The sequence below is a fragment of the Triturus cristatus genome, chromosome 11 (genome assembly GCF_964204655.1).
Source record: "Triturus cristatus chromosome 11, aTriCri1.1, whole genome shotgun sequence".
Classification (NCBI taxonomy): domain Eukaryota; kingdom Metazoa; phylum Chordata; class Amphibia; order Caudata; family Salamandridae; genus Triturus; species Triturus cristatus.
Genome location: NC_140594.1, coordinates 316818838 through 316832861, shown reverse-complemented (window position 1 = coordinate 316832861; position 14024 = coordinate 316818838).

Genomic DNA, 14024 nt, shown 5'->3' with positions numbered 1-14024 from the left:
GGTCCGTAGGGGCCCCCTGTCCCTAAGCTACATATCCCTGCACCATGTGGCAGGCATCGCATGGTGCCTGTCATGTAGTGCAGGGATATGTAAAGTGTCCCCTTTTTGCATTGCGGCGTGTGCTGCAGCCTGCAGCACCCACTGAAATGCAAAACATAGGCATTGCGACTGCCGTGGTGGTGGTCTCATCCTAATGCCTCTGGCTGGACCGCCGACAGCTTGTCAGCGGTCCCGTTTAGGAAAGGGTGGTGATCGGACAAAAGTTTGACAGCCATCCTAATCAGCCCCTAAGTAACTACTACTGGATTGATTGAGTTGGGTGACCTTAGCTTATTTTACTCTATATAGACATGATACTCCTAAGCGACTTGCAGTGTCTTATAGCAGAGAGTACTTTATCCAAATTTCATATACTCAAATGGAATAATGAGTATAAAAGTGTACATCCAAAATCCCTTTGTTCCACCCATTTCTTCAAATTATCAATCTCTTGGTATCCACCCCAACTGATTTCTTGACTTCAATGTTGTCAATGTTTGTGCCATTTATTGAGGTTTTATCCAACAAAGCTAGAAAATCAAGACATTGAGTCACATTGGTAACTTAAGTGCACATATCAATACTCCTTACTTAGATGTCGTGATCACAAATGATAATGCAAATGGAATAGGTGGCATGAACGTTATTGGTGAGAGCTCCACAATAATTCAAATGAAGCTAATAACTGATCATTTCTAACTTGGGTGACTAAGATGGCTATTTTATTTAATTTATAACCATCTTAAAAAGGGAAAACAGCCTTTACGACACACTCTTTACCACGCATATGTCTTTATCACGCAGGTCTTCACCCTAAATGCCCTTAGCACGCATAATGGTAAGTATATGTTAACGTTTTCATGAGAATTAATTTGGAATAAATTAATTAGAAAATAATCTTCATAATTTAGTTGTAATACATTAGATTTATTATTATAATCTAGGTATTATTATTTGATATACATTTATAGCATTGTGTTAGGAGCAGGATGTAAGGGATAAAAGGGGTAATGGGTGGGGAAGTGTATTGATACTCAACTCTGGTATTAATTATAAAACTCTTGTATTAATTATGTAAATACATTAAAATTATATAGAGATGAATGCATACTAGTTTCAATTATGTAAAAAAAAGTTTTAGGTTTGGAATGTAAGGTATTTAGGGGTATTGGGTGGAAACAGTCTATTAATACTCAGAAATGAATAAAAATACCTGTCTATTATGTATTTAAATTAATGTAAAATTATTCAAACAGTAGTGCATATTGGATTACAATATGCAAAATCATCCTTTAGGAGTGGGATGTAAGGAACATTGGGGACATGGGTGGGGAAGTGTATCAGTACTCCGATATAAACTAAAACACTTGTGTATTAATAATTTAATACATATTAAAGTTATTTAAAAATCATTGCATTTGTTCAAAAAATGAAAAATACTGTTTATGGAGTGGGATGTAAGGTACATAGAGGTAATGGATGGGGCATTGTATTAACGCTTTGGTATTCATTATAAAAATGGTGTAATCTAATTGAAATTATTTAAAAAATGAACAGACATTTGATTAAAATATGCAAAACACTGTTTTACTAGCTTATGTAAGGTGTATAGGGGTAATGGGTCACAGTTTGTATTAATGCTCAAATACTAATTAAAATAATTTAGTTTAAATTGAAGTTAAATTAAAAAGTAATGCATATTTGTTTTAAATATGAAAATTAATTGTTAAGGGTGCTATTTAAGGGATAGAGAGATAAGGGGCAGGGAAGTGTATTAATACTCAGGTTTTACTTGAAATGTGTATTAATTTTTTTATTCATATTATTTAAAAATCAATGCACCTTTGAGTAAACTATGCAAAAATTGTTTTAGGAGCTTGGTGTAAGGGATATAGGGGTAATGGGTTGATATAAATTAAAGTAATATTAAAAATCAATGCAGATTTGTTTAAAATATGAAAATATTTGTTATGAGTTGTATGAAAGGGATATAGGGGTAATGGATGGGAACGTATATTAATGCTCGGGTATTAATAAAATACTTGTGTATTAATACTTCAATTTACTGAAATATAATTTATTTCAATTCAAAATAGAAAACTTTAATAAATACATAAATTCAAAAGAATCGGCAAATAAAACCTAGTACAGTATAATCTTTTATTATTACATTCCAAAAAAAAATACAAAATTATAAAATATTAACAGTTTGTCATTCAACAATTTTTTTAAAAACAATACAACAATTCGAATTATATAAAAATATTTTATATTTTCCGGCAGCATTTTGCATTGTTAGAAATAGGATAAACAGTTTTAATTATTTTACAAACATTTTTTCTAAGATTTCTCCACACTTTAATGGGATGAATTGTCCTTTTTTTTTCTTACTTTTCAGATGTACATTCTTGTTTGTGTGTCTGTTTCTGCAGTCGGTGGAGCATTGCAGTCAAGATCAGAAGCATGGCGGTGCTGCTCTCAGGTAAGAGCTATCTAATTTACTAAAAGTGAGACTTAGGTTAGGAACTTTATTGATAGACCAGTAGGGAGGTAGTTAAGATGTTATATGAAAATGTTATTTGAACCAGTTTTAAATCCCCGTTCAGGTTGCTTCCGTATATGGACATTGGGCTGTGTTTTTTTAGTGTTTTTTTTAAGTAGGTTAAAAAATATAATTTTTTTGTAAACCTAAATTTAAAAAAACATTTAATATTTATTGGTCTACTGTTTAAAGGAAGAGGTCAACAGTTAAGAACAAAGATGACAGAATCACTAAATTGGCTTTCCTTTTTTTCAAATCGATGAAGTTTTAAAACTGTAAAATTTCTTTCGGATTTTTGACCATTGGTATTGGACATTGTTAGGGAATCGCAGAAAGGAATGTAGAACTTGGTTTACATTTATTTTCCTCAAGTTGTGGATTGTGATTTATTGCTATGAATTATTGGATTGGTAAAGGCTTTTGGAGAGTGGTTGGATAAAATATCACCAAGAGCTGAAGAAAGCAACAGGTGGGGGCATTTTTTTAATCATTTAAGAAATATTTTCAAAACTGACAACTAAAACAATGTTTGTAAATTCATAAATATTTTAATAATACAAGATGCATGCAATATTGTCCTGTCAGTCTGAACCTCTCAATATTGAACATTGTTGGAGTTTTCACAATGGTCTTTCAGATACTTCTTTTGGAAACATGAGGATTCAGACTGCCTGTCAATGGTTGCACCTGTCTCATTTGCTGAAAACGTTGCTCCTTTTTTAAAAATTCCAAGAATTGATACTAGTTATGGCTACTTTTAATGATGGAACTGTTGAAAGAATTATGCCAAACTTTAATGGCATTGTTTGTTTTTGCACCTCCCGCCTAGCAGGTTGAGTAGCAGTTATTATACCATTCAATAGGAAATTGTGGTTTTCTTCTATGACCCAACCTGCTTAGTTGGCCAATCCATGTATCCTCAAGGTAATTTAACAGTGGTGCCTATTTCTCTTCATTATGTTTAAAAGAAACTGATTGTATAATTGTTGAATAGAAGTCAACTACATTCAATGCAAAAAGGTTCAGCACTATACAATATGATATACATGTGTCATATTGAAGTTCAAGAACAGTTAGCACACAAGGAGACAGCCAAATCCGATGTGTGTTTCTTGAAGTAGTGTCTCTTTATTTTTCTTAAAAGGATTTCTCTTTAATATTCCATGAACAAATTATCATAGCCATAGCCAATGTGTTTCGTCTCCCAAAGAGACTTCTTCAGGGCTTCACAGTATGGCATAAATGTCAATAGACGGTCGTGCAAATCAACAGTTTAAAATTCTAATGTTCGGAAAGCTTCTATAAAATTCAAAGACTCTCACAACATGTAAAGCAGTTCGTCTTCGGTACTAGTCATGCATAACGCGCCTTACTCTTTCCATATTAAACTTCCCTTCACTTGTCGTTAAGCCAGCTTCTGGTTAAGCGTTGTGAGAAGTCAACTACATATTCAGGTGGCAGAAAACACAAAGCTATTAGTTTATTTGAACTCAAATTGTAGTGTACTGTTAGACAAACAATCCTCATCTAAGATTTTCTTTTACTTTTCTTCCAATTAAACTGGCAATACTGGAAAAAAGCATCCTTGAATGAGTTTGCTTGGATACCGCTTAGAAATAGTTTGTATCATTTGTAATTCAAAGTCAATTATGATTTTCATAGGACTTTGTTTCGTGTTTTAGACCTTATAAATGATAACAGTTCAGTTGAAGTTGAGGATTGTTTGTCTGGAAGCAAACCGAAAATGAGTAGGGTAGTGTGTTATTTACGTGATAATGTATAGTGTAAATTTGGTTGAACGGATGGGGGGTGGACTTAAACATCCCATGCATCAGCCAAATCTTACTATTTTCAAGGATGATAGTGTTATGTACAGTAGAAAAGATTAGTGTACGCTTTTGTGGGTCTTTCTTATTATAGGGAAGGAAAGGTTCCTGGTTAAGATTCAGTTACTTCATGGAGATTAATATCAGAATAAGTTTGAAGGTTTCTAAGTTGTGGATTACTAACCTGTTTTTGACATTTCATCATAATTATTATATTTGGAACTGCAGACATATTTCTAGCACTATGGATGGGGATGTTCTGGGCTACCTCCTTCAGTACTGAGCCACTGGGTTCATTGAGAATAGCACAAAGTGTCTTAATGTGTTGGACATTTTCTCTCACTTCCAACTCCATTGCAGAGGCAGAGTGGTTATGCTCTGTACTTTTTCCAACAATGTCACCTAGTGTTATAGCTCTGCCTTGGCAACGGGTTGAAAAGTAGTCCACATACCTCCAATGACTCCTGGGCTCAATTAGTCTCACCTTACAATAAAGGTGCTCACCGTATTTAAGTAGTCAATTGATCGCCTTTGATAGAATGTATTATGCTATACATAGATTTTCCATGTTCAGGTGTTCTGAAAAAAAAGAAATAGAATGTGTAGCTACAATTACTTTGAAACAGTTTGGTTGCTCGAAAAAGAGAAAATGTTATCTGTACAATCTGTTTAGCCATTTATGTTTCATCCTGTGAGAAATAAAAAATGTTTTAGGTTTGAAAAAGCTGCTGAAAGGAAAATAATATATATATTTAATAGGTTTTGTTCTCTTGGAAAAAATTGAAGTTATTTTCCTGCTAGGAACCAAAATGTTGTTTATTTATTTGCATACAATTAGTAAAGAGAGGGATTGTCTCTGTAGAATTTTTGAAGATGTTGGTTATAGCTGCTAATCTTGTCTGGGAATATTTCTTAGTTATAGTTGGAACCTGGTGAGTGAGATAAAATATTATACATTTTTTAAACATGTATCCTAAAAAACATAAATTATTATGTTGTGTTCTGTTGGAAGAAAAAAGGTTTTGGTGATTAATTGGCTGTTAGGAAAGGAAATATTGATTAATAATCAGCTGTGTTAGAATAAAAATCATAGGAACCTGCAGATTGTCACTTTTGAAGTTTGCAGTGAATGTTTTTTATGTACTTTTGTTTCTAATTCATTTTTGATTGTTTTGCATGAGCTTATTGTCCTAAGTGTTTTGCAAGATGCTTCCTTATTTAACTAAATGTTTTTGAGTCTGTTTTTCAAAAATTGCTTCTTTATTTTCTATTTGATTGCACCTACATTAAAGGAGGAAAAATGTAACCATAATTTAAGAAATGTATAGTTGGTTTAAATTCCATTTAGATTTAGAAAAGTTCTACTTATTTTGTGTGTTTGACCACTGCGGAGTAAAGTATTTAAAAAAAAATTCACTGGAGTGATAGTAGCCCCTTCGCTGCCAGGCCTTTTCCCCCTCCTGAGGCCCCTGTAACTTTTTGACCACATAAGGTATCCACGCCAAATTTGCGTCTTTTTCTTCCAACATCATGGGGCTTCTGAAGGTACTCGGGGTTTGTGGATTCCTCTGGAGGGGTCACAGAAATGAGCCAAAATACAGCAACATTTTGTTTTTTGGGGGAAAATGGGAAAAACGGGCTGCAAATGAAAGCTTCTGGGTTTTTCCCTGCAAGTGTTATCAAAAAAGGGTTTGTGGGGCTGAAATCACCATTTTCCCAGCTTTTAGGGGATACCAGACTTTTGTCAGAAACCCAACATTTTTTACACAGTTTTGGCATTTTTCTGGGACATAGCCTATTTTTGCTATTTTTTGTGCTTTCGACCTCCTTCCAGTTAATGGTAGAAATGGGTACAAAAGCAATAATGGATCCTGGAAAGCTATACATTTCAGAGAAATAGACAACATTCTGAATTCAGCAAGGGGTCATTTGTGTAGATCCATCAAGGTTTTTTTATAGAAACTAACAGTTAAATATAGGATAAATTGAAAATTTGTTGAATAAAAAAGCCTTTTGTGTCAACGTTTTCACCTGTAACTTCTTCTAATTATGACAGCTCTTTGAAAGCAATATATCGTTACATCCGCTGGACATTACTGGTTGTGGGGATATATAGGACTTGTAGGTTCACCGAGAACCCGACGAACCGAGAGCCAAAAACTGAGCAGCAACTTGCAATGGTTTTTTATTATGTACCGGGTATATAGTAATTATTCTGTAAAAATGTGTACATGGAAAAATCAGTATGAAAGACACCTATGTATTTCTGAAATGGGAACAAAATATAGAGTTTAGAAACAGTAGATATTTGCACATTTCTGAAATTGGGAATACTCATACTAGCATGAGAATTATCAGTCATTTGTTAGAATTACTTCTTTTTTACACAATGTCTTTCATTTGGAAGGCAGAAATGCATCGAAAGTCAATAGGTAATAACAGTTCCTTTACAAATCTGAATTACCCTAAGTCTCCCGATAAAAACGGTACCTCACTTGTAGGGGTAGGCATAGTGCCCACGACAGGAAATGGCTCAAAACCCAACGTGAACACACCACATTTTCAAAATGCAAAATGACCCTTTTTTAGCAAAGTGCCTAGCTGTAGTTTTTTAACCCTAGCTCTGCCGGCACCTATGAAACCTAACAAACCTATACATTTTTGAAAACTAGACACCCAGGGGAATCCAGGATGGGGTGACTTGACTGCCTCCCACCAGGTTCTGTTACCCAGAATCCCTTGAAAACCTAAAAAATTGCCAAAACAAACACATTATTCCCACATTTCTCTGGTGGAAGGTTCTGGAATCTGCACGAATCCACAAATTTCCACCCACCCCGCGTTCCCCAAAGTCTTCCGAGAAAAATGGTGCCTCACTTGTGTGGGTCAGCCTAGTGCCCGCGACAGGAAATGGCGCAAAACGTAACGTGGACACACCTCAATTTCACAGCGAAAAATGACCCTTTTTTGGCAAAGTGCCTAGCTGTAGTTTTTGAACCATAGCTCTGCCGGCACCTAGGGAAACCTAGCAAACCTAAACATTTTTGAAAACTAGACACCCAGGGGAATCCAGGATGGGGTGACTTTACTGCCTCCCACCAGGTTCTGTTACCCAGAATCCCTTGCAAACCTAAAAAATTGCCAAAAAAAACACATTTTCCCCACATTTCTCTGGTGGAAAGTTCTGGAATCTGCGTGGATCCACAAATTTCCACCCACCCCGCGTTCCCCAAAGTCTTCCGAGAAAAATGGTACCTCACTTGTGTGGGTCGGCCTAGTGCCCACAACAGGAAACGGCGCAAAACGCAACGTGGACACACCTCAATTTCGCTGTGAAAAATGACCCTTTTTTGGCAAAGTGCCTAGCTGTCGTTTTTGAACCATAGCTCTGCCGGCACCTAGGGAAACCTAGCAAGCCTATACATTTTTGAAAACTAGACACCCAGAGGAATCTAAGATGGGGTGACTTGACTGCCTCCCACCAGGTTCTGTTACCCAGAATCCCTTGCAAACCTAAAAAATTGCCAAAAAATACACATTTTCCCCACATTTCTGTGGTTGGAAGTTCTGGAATCTGCGTGGATCCACAAACTTCCACCCACCCCGTGTTCCCCGAAGTCTTCCGAGAAAAATGGTACCTCACTTGTGTGGGTCGGCCTAGTGCACGTGACAGGTAACAGCGCAAAACGCATCGTGGACACACCTCAATTTCGCAGTGAAAAATGAACTTTTTTTGGCAAAGTTCCTAGCTGTAGTTTTTTAACCCTAGCTCTGCCGGCACCTAGGGAAACCTACTAAACACACACATTTCGGAAAACTACACAGACACCCTGGGGATTCCAGGGAGGTATGGCTTGCGTGGATCCCCCAACGTCTCCTTACCCAGAATGCCCTGCAAACCTCAAATTTAGCTGAAAAACTCACCTTTTTCACACATTTTTGTGGGGGAAAGTTGTGGCATCACCGGGCTGACACAAATTTCCTACCACCCAGCGTTCCCCCCGGGTCTCCTGATAAAAACGGTGCCTCACTCGTGTGGGAGGCCCAAGTACCCGCGACAGGCAAGGGCCCAAAACGTAGTGAGGCAACATGAAAATTGCCTATCTCAAAAAAACCTGGTTTTGCAAGGGGGGTCACTTGGGTTTTTGGCCCGGTGCTCGGCGGCCACCTAGGGAAACCTACCAAACCCACACATTTCTGAAAACGAGACACCCGGGGGATTCTAGGGAGGTATGGCTTGCGTGGATCCCCCAACGTTTCCTTACTCAGAATGCCCTACAAACCTCAAATTTAGCTGAAAAAATCACCTTTTTCACACATTTTTGTGTGGGAAAGTTGTGCCATCACTGGGCTGACACAAATTTCCTACCACCCAGCGTTCCCCCGGGTCTCCCGATAAAAACGGTGCCTCACTCGTGTGGGAGGCCCAACTACCCGCGACAGGCAAGGGCCCAAAACGTAGTGAGGCGACATGAAAATTGCCTATCTCAAAACGACCTGGTTTTGCAAGGGGTTCACTTGGGTTTTTGGCCCGGTGCTCGGCGGCCACCTAAGGAAACCTACCAAACCCACACATTTCTGAAACCTAGACACCTGGGGGATTCCAGGGAGGTATGGCTTGCGTGGATCCCCCAATGTTTCCTTACCCAGAATGCCTTGCAAACCTCAAATTTAGCTGAAAAAATCACCTTTTTCACACATTTTTGTGTGGGAAAGTTGTGGCATCACCAGGCTGACACAAATCTGCCAAAAACTCATGGGACCCCCTTTGCAAAACCAGGTTGTTTTGTGATAGGTAATTTTGATGTCTCCTCAATTGGTTTTGGGCCCTTGCCTGACGCGGGCACTAGGCCTACCCACGCAAGTGAGGTACCATTTTTCTCGGAAGACTTTGGGGAACGCGGGGTGGGTGGAATTTTGTGGACCCACGCAGATTCCAGAACTTTCCACAACAGAAATGTGAGGAAAATGTGTTATTTTGGACACATTTTTAGGTTTGCAATGGATTCTGGGTAACAGAACCTGGTGAGAGCCAGTCAAGTCACCCCATCCTGGAATCCCCTCGGTGTCTAGTTTAAAAAAATGTACAGGTTTGCTAGGTTTGCCTACGTGCCAACTGCACTAGGGCCCAAAATCCACAGGTATGCACATTGCTAAAAAAAAAGCCGGAGCCCAGTGGGCTTTCTGCTGCCCTGGGGGGGAATCGGGGAAGGGGGTTTCATCCCGATATGTCCTAAAGGGGCAGAAAGACTGTGGATATTTTTTGTGGGGGTGGGGGCATTGGTATGACCATTTTGGGCAGCCCCCACCCCCACGCATAAAAAAAGCCTGCGTACTCGCTGGCGCCTAGTGGGCTTTCTGCCTCCCCAGGGGGCGGATCAGGGGCCGCTGCCACCAACTACCCTCCCAGGGGGGCGGAAAGACGGGAGTTTCTCTGGGGGTGGGGTGGGGGTCTTGTCATGCCCATTTTGGGGAGCCCCTACCCCATCACTAATAAAACAAAAAAATCCATGGTTTCTAGTGGGCTTTCTAGGGGGGGCAGATTGGGGGCTACAGCTCCCATCTGCCTCCTGGGGGGCAGAAAGACTGTCATTTTTGTGGGGGGGAGGGTGGGGGCATTGGCTTGCCCGTTTCGGGCAGCCCACACCCTAAAAACTATTGCGCAAAAAAATCCCTGGTGGATAGTGGGCTTTCTGCCCCTCTGGGGAGGGCAGATTGGGGGCTACTGCCCCATCGGCCCCCCGGGGGAGGGGGCAGAAAGGCTGTAATGGTGGCGGGGGTGGGGGCATTGGCAGGCCCGTTTCAGGCAGCCTCCACCCTAAATAAAATCCATCACCCTAAAGAAGATTGCGTGAAATAAATCCCTGGCGTCAAGTGGGCTTTCCGCCCCCCCCCCGAAGGGGCAGATTAGGGGCCAATGCCTCATCTGCCCCCAAGGGGGGGCAGAAAGGCTGTAATGGTGGTGGGTGGGTGTGGGCATTGGTGTGCCGGTTACGGGCAACCCCCACCCTAAAAAAAATCTAAAAATCAATCCCTGGTGTTTAGTGGGCTTTCTTTCCCACCGAAGGGGCAGATTAGGGGCCAATGCCCCCTCTGCCCCATGGGGGGGCAGAAAGACTGTAATAATTGGGGGGGGCATGGGCCTGCCCGTTTTGGGCAGCCCCCACCTCTATTTTTTTTTTTTTAATTCCCTGGTGTCTAGTGGGCTTTTTGCCCCCCCGGGGGGCGCAGATTGGGGGCCGATGCCCCATCTGCCCCCAAGGGTGGGCAGAAAGGCTGTAATGGTGGTGGGTGGGTGGGGGCATTGGCGTGCCCGTTTCGGGCAGCCCCCACCCTAAAAAAAAACTAAAAACTAATCCCTGGTATTTAGTGGACTTTCTGCCCCCCCGAAAGGGCAGATTAGGGGCCAATGCCCCATCTGCCCCCCGGGGGGGCAGAAAGACTGTAGTAATTGGGGGGTAGGGTGGGGGCATGGGCCTGCCTGTTTTGGGCAGCCCCCACCTCCTATTTTTTTATTTTTTTATTCCCTGGTGTCTAGTGGGCTTTTTGCCCCCCCCGGGGGGGGGGGTAGATTGGGGGACGATGCCCCATCTGCCCCTCAGGGGGGGCAGAAAGGCTGTAATGGTGGCGGGTGGGTGGGGGCATTGGCGTGCCCATTGCGGGCAGCCCCCACCCTAAAAAAAACCTAAAAACTAATCCCTGGTATTTAGTGGGCTTTCTGCCCTCCCGAAGGGGCAGATTAGGGGCCAATGCCCCATCTGCCCCCCGGGGGGGCAGAAAGACTGTAGTAATTGGGGGGTGGGGTGGGGCATGGGCCTGCCAGTTTTGGGCAGCCCCCACCCCTATTTTTATTTCTTAAAAAATTCCCTGGTGTCTAGTGGGCTTTTTGCCCCCCGGGGGGGGCAAAAAGACTAAATTGTGACAAAATAACCAGGGGGGAGCAAAGGCCCTTGCCCAAGGGTCCGCTCCCTGGTGTCTAGTGGGTGGATCCCTGCTTGGGGATCGCCCTCCTGTGGCGATCCCCAAGCAGGGATCCATTGGAAAGGGGAGATTCTCCCCTTTCCAACGATACCTCTCCCGTCTTTCTACGTGCTCAGGGGGGTGAGATAGCCCCCTGAGCACGTAGAAAGTGAAACTGAAATGAGCCTCTTGGCTCATTTCAGTTTCACTTTCACTGTAATGACGTCGGCGCGACGTGTGCGCCGATCGTCATTACAGTGAAAGGGGGGGGGGCCTCGGGAGCTGGGGAAGCTCTTCCCCAGCTCCCGAGGCTATTTTCACTAAATGCCTCATGACGAGCTGGACTCGTCATGGGCACAGCGCAACTGTGCTCCATGACGAGTCCAGCTCGTCATGGGCACTGGAGGGGTTAGTAAATCTGCCCCCTTTGAATGTCCAGCACCTTCCCTGAGTTGGCTCTGACTAGAGTTGTAATTGTAACTCTGCGCCTTTCACTGTCCTGCACTTCCCTGAATTGGCTCTGATTGGAGTTGAGAATGGTAAATCTGTTCTCCTTTCACTGTCTAACACCTTCCCCAAGTTGGCTTTGACTGGAAGTTGGAATGGTAAATTTGCCTCCTTTGACTGTCCAGCACCTTTCACGAGCTGACTCTGAATGGAGTTAGGAATAGTAAATCTCCCCCCTTTCACTGTCCAGCATCTTCCCTGAGTTAACTCTGGCTACAGTTGTTAATAGTAAATATGCCTCCTTTGATTGTCTATCACCTTCCCTGAGTTGATTCTGAATAGAGTCTTATTTAAAGACTACAGCAAAACATAATTTTCAATCAACTTATTCAGAATTATTTTATGTGATAGGAGCTAACTGTAAGTCAACAATAAAAAATAAAAAAATCTTCACAGGTTAGGTCTGTGGGAGTAAAACAATACTATATTTGTATTTAATTTCTTGCAACCAATATTTCAAATATAATACTCTATTTCAGTAATGCTCACCTTGAAAGGTAGGTGATACTGTGTTCAGCACTAGCAATCACTGCCTCTCCTCTTGTCAGCAGTGTGTGTGGTCACCTCACAGGTTAGTCTACCACTGATAATAGAATGGTGGCCAGCCATTTACATGTTTCTTAAGATTTTACCATAATTTAAAATAAAGTACTCATGCTAATTCTTGCATCAATGTGAAGAAATTTGACCGAACATTTATTTTCAATGAATGTAATTTTTTCATGGTTTTTGACACTCATCAGTTAGTGTGTGCACTAACTTGATTGGGGACAGAGTAATAGGTTTATTAAGGTTTTTTTTTTACAATGTCACACAAGGGTGCGCAAATCTACACTTGGGTTGTATTGTATATATTTTTAAAATATTTGCATCGACTTGCGTTGTGCTGTGCATTGGAATTTCAATGTATTACTTTTTAATGTATTGTTTAGTGCGAAGCAGACACAATCCAATGGTTTAGTAATTTTGTACAGCTTTTATATCATTGTTAAAAAAAATTGTGGTAAATGTATGCATTGCAAATATATGCGTTGTAAAGGAATCTATAATGTTATTCAATAGAAATGCATGGTAATGTTATGCGAGCTATAGCCATATGCATGGTAATCAGTAACACAAAAAAGGGCCTATATGTGTAAAGACCTGCAGAGGACAACTCCCCTCTATCACAACTTGAAAGCACCAGATAGATCCCTGTGTCTGATATAGGATAGAGAGAGAATACTGGAGTATCCCTTTTACAGGACAGTTTCCCTCATGAGGGCTACAACCCCCTCTCTAACAGGGAGGAGCTCAGGGATTTTTTTGTGAGAAAATAGGTATACTAAAAACTATAGAGGAGCAGGGTGTGATGTAGGGCGCAAGAAAAAGAAGTGTATGTGAGCTAAAACTAATGCAGAGGAGCCCCAGAACAAACTTTAATGGGACATCCAGAGGTTTGGGTTAAAATAAAACACTAGGACAGGGGTTTATTCAAACTGTCATAACACATTGGGGGTCGACATGTTTCAGCCTTATACCCTCTGTAGAAACTTGAAACTTTCCTATTGGTCATACGCACATATTTCAAACCACAAGGGCACATAATTCGATATATTAAACAATCTGAATTACAATTTGTGTGGTGTCTCTGCTCTCACAGTCTGTCTGTGCCTATATCAATGGTAGTGGAGTGTGAAGTTTGAGCACAACGCTGCAGGCACCACATGAAACATGTCCTCTAACGGGTGGAAGGTCCCAAAGGGTGGATTGTTGAATCGTATTCTGTGTCCTTGGTCTTGTATGTAGTAGTTTGTCTTTCAGATTTGAACTAATTTTGAAAGTGAACATTGGTTTAGGTAAACATTGTGAACCTTTATTTAATATTCTCCAATTCTTTGTAATCGATTTCTGGATCAAGCCTGATATACTGCTAAAAGTATTCACACAAATCAATCTATCTGTAGGTTCTTTCTGGGGATGCGGCTCTAGGAGAGCTTCAAGATTATTGTTTCTGACTCTTTATGCCCACCTTTTGACCAAAGTCCATGGCTATTGATGATCCAGAAGATGAAACTGTAGGTTTTCTGCATGGATCTTGTATTTTTTAACTTCTGTACAGTTGCGTCTTAGCCTTAAAAATTGACCAAAAGGCAAATTGTCCCTCAGGG